The sequence below is a fragment of the Triticum aestivum genome, chromosome 2A (genome assembly GCF_018294505.1).
Source record: "Triticum aestivum cultivar Chinese Spring chromosome 2A, IWGSC CS RefSeq v2.1, whole genome shotgun sequence".
Lineage (NCBI taxonomy): Eukaryota > Viridiplantae > Streptophyta > Magnoliopsida > Poales > Poaceae > Triticum > Triticum aestivum.
Genome location: NC_057797.1, coordinates 182,580,014 through 182,584,190, shown reverse-complemented (window position 1 = coordinate 182,584,190; position 4,177 = coordinate 182,580,014).

The window sequence follows — 4,177 nt, the reverse complement described above, 5'->3', positions numbered from 1 at the left end:
TTCACCGCAAGTCTGTATAAAACTATATGCTTTGATCAACTTATCAAAGCGTATATTCCAACTCCGAGATGCTTACACCAGTCCATAGATGGATCGCTGGAGTTTGCATATTTTGTTAACACCTTTAGGATTGACAAAAACTTCTGGTTGCATCATATACAACTCTTCTTTAAGAAATCCATTAAGGATTGCAGTTTTGTTATCCATTTGCCAGATTTCATAAAATGCGGCAATTGCTAACATGATTCAGACAGATTTAAGCATAGATACGAGTGAGAAATTCTCATCGTAGTCAACACCTTGAACTTGTCGAAAACCTTTTGCGACAATTCTAGCTTTGTAGATAGTAACACTACTATCAGCGTCCGTCTTCCTCTTGAAGATCCATTTATTCTCAATTGCTTACCGATCATCGGGCAAGTCAACCAAAGTCCATACTTTGTTCTCATACATGGATCCCATCTCAGATTTCATGGCCTCAAGCCATTTTGCAGAATCTGGGCTCACCATCGCTTCTTCATAGTTCGTAGGTTCGTCATGGTCAAGTAGCATGACCTCCAGAACAGGATTACCGTACCACTCTGGTGCGGATCTCACTCTGGTTTACCTACGAGATACGGTAGTAACTTGATCTGAAGTTACATGATCATCATCATTAGCTTCCTCACTAATTGGTGTAGTGGTCACAGGAACAGATTTCTGTGATGAACTACTTTCCAATAAGGGAGCAGGTACAGTTACCTCGTCAAGTTCTACTTTCCTCCCACTCACTTCTTTCGAGAGAAACTCCTTCTCCAGAAAGTTTCCAAATTTAGCAACAAAAGTCTTGCCTTCGGATCTGTGATAGAAGGTGTATCCAATAGTTTCCTTTGGATATCCTATGAAGACACATTTCTCCGATTTGGGTTCGAGCTTATCAGGTTGAAGCTCTTTCACATAAGCATCGCAGCCCCAAACTTTCAGAAACGACAACTTTGGTTTCTTGCCAAACCATAGTTCATAAGGCATTGTCTCAACGGATTTTGATGGTGCCCTATTTAACGTGAATGCAGCTGTCTCTAATGCATAACCCCAAAACGATAGTGGTAGATCGGTAAGAGACATCATAGATTGCACTATATCCAATAAAGTACGGTTATGATGTTCGGACACACCATTATGCTGTGGTGTTCCATGTGGCATGAGTTTGTGAAACTATTCCACATTGTTTTAATTGAAGACCAAACTCGTAACTCAAATATTTGTCTCCGCGATCAGATCGTAGAAACTTTATTTTCTTGTCACAATGATTTTCCACTTCACTCTGAAATCCTTTGAACTTTTCAAATGTTTCAGACTTATGTTTCATCAAGTAGATATACCCATATCTGCTCAAATCATTTGTGAAGTTCAGAAAATAAAGATACTTGCCATGAGTCTTAACACTCATCAGACCGCATACATCAGTATGTATTATTTCCAATAAGTCAGTTGCTCGCTCCGGAGAACGGAGTCTTAGTCATCTTGCCCATGAGGCATGGTTCGCAAGCATCAAGTGATTCATAATCAAGTGATTCCAAAATCCCATCAACTTGGAGTTTCTTCATGCGCTTTACACCAATATGACCTAAACGGCAGTGCTACAAATAAGTTGCACTATCATTATTAAGTTTGCATCTTTTGGTTTCAAATTTATGATTATGTGTATCACTACGATCGAGATCCAACGAACTATTTTCATTGGGTGTGTAACCATATAAGGTTTTATTCATGTAAACAGAACAACAATTTATTCTCTTACTTAAATGAATAACCGTATTACAATAAACATGATCAAATCATATTCATGCTCAACGCAAACACCAAATAACACTTATTCAGGTTCAACACTAATCCCGAAAGTATAGGGAGTGTGCGATGATGATCATATCAATCTTGGAACCACTTCCAACACACATCGTCACTTCACCCTTAACTAGTCTCTGTTTATTCTGCAACTCCCGTTTCGAGTTACTAATCTTAGCAACTGAACTAGTATCAAATACTGAGGGGTTGCTATAAACACTAGTAAAGTACACATCAATAACATGTATATCAAATATACTTATGTTCACTTTGCCATCCTTCTTATCCGCCAATCACTTGGGGTAGTTCCGCTTCCAGTGACCAGTCCCTTTGCAGTAGAAGCACTTAGTCTCAGGCTTAGGACCAGACTTGGGCTTCTTCACTTGAGCATCAACTTGCTTGTTGTTCTTCTTGAAGTTCCCCTTCTTCCCTCTGCCCTTTTCTTGAAACTAGTGGTCTTGTCTACCATCAACACTTGATGTTTTTCTCAATTTCTACCTTCGTCAATTTCCGCATTACGAAGAGCTTGGGAATCGTTTCTGTTATCCCTTGCATATCATAGTTCATCACGAAGTTCTACTAACTTGGTGATGGTGACTAGAGAATTTTGTCAATCACTATCTTATCTGGAAGATTAACTCCCACTTTGATTCAAGCGATTGTAGTACTCACACAATCTGGGCACATGCTCACTAGTTGAGCGATTCTCCTCCATCTTTTAGCTATAGAACTTGTTGGAGACTTCATATCTCTCAACTTGGGTATTTGCTTGAAATATTAACTTCAAATCCTGGAACATCTCATATGCTCCATGATGTTCAAAACGTCTTTGAAGTCCCGATTCTAAGCCATTAAGCATGGTGCACTAAACTATCAAGTAGTCATCATATTGAGCTAGCCAAACGTTCATAACGTCTGCATCTGCTCCTGCAATAGGTCCGTCACCTAGCGGTGCATCAAGGACATAATTCTTCTGTGCAGCAATGAGGATAAACCTCAGATCACGGATCCAATCCGCATCATTGCTACTAACATCTTTCAACACAATTTTCTCTAGGAACATATCAAAATAAACATAGGGAAGCAACAACGCGAGCTATTGATCTACAACATAATTTGCAAAATACTACCAGGACTAAGTTCATGATAAATTTAAGTTCAATTAATCATATTACTTAAGAACTCCCACTTAGATAGACATCCCTCTAATCCTCTAGGTGATTACGTGATCCAAATCAACTAAACCATGTCCGATCATCACGTGAGATGGAGTAGTTTCATTGGTGAACATCGCTATGTTGATCATATCTGCCATATGATTCACGCTCGACCTTTTGGTCTCCATGTTTCGAGGCCATATCTGTATATGCTTGGCTCGTCAAGTATAACCTGAGTATTCCGCGTGTGCAACTGTTTTGCACCTGTTGTATTTGAACGTAGAGCCTATCACACCCGATCATCATGTGGTGTCTCAGCACGAAGAACTTTCGCAACGGTGCATACTCAGGGAGAACACTTCTTGATAATTTAGTGAGAGATCACCTTATAATGCTACCGCCAATCAAAGCAAGATAAGATGCATAAAAGATAAACATCACATGCAATCAATATAAGTGATATGATATGGCCATCATCATCTTGTGCTTGTGATCTCCATCTCCGAAGCACCGTCGTGATCACCATCGTCACCGGCGCGACACCTTGATCTCCATCGTAGCATCGTTGTCGTCTCGCCAACCTTGTGCTTCCACAACTATCGCTACCGCTTAGTGATAAAGTAAAGCATTACAGCGCGATTGCATTGCATACAATAAAGCGACAACCATATGGCTCCTGCCAGTTGCCGATAACTCGGTTACAAAACATGATCATCTCATACAATAAAATTTAGCATCATGTCTTGACCATATCACATCACAAAATGCCCTGCAAAAACAAGTTAGACGTCCTCTACTTTGTTGTTGCATGTTTTACGTGGCTGCTACGGGCTTGAGCAAGAACCAATCTTACCTACGCATCAAAACCACAACGATAGTTTGTCAAGTTGGTGCTGTTTTAACCTTCGCAAGGACCGGGCGTAGCCACACTCGGTTCAACTAAAGTTGGAGAAACTGTCACCCGCAAGCCATCTATGTGCAAAGCACGTCAGGAGAACCGGTCTCGCGTAAGCGTACGCGTAATGTTGGTCCGGGCCGCTTCGTCCAACAATACCGCCGAACCAAAGTATGACATGCTGGTAAGCAGTATGACTTATATCACCCACAACTCACTTGTGTTCTACTCGTGCATATAACATCAACATATAAAACCTAGGATCGGATGCCACTGTTGGGTTTCGTAGTAATTTCAAAAA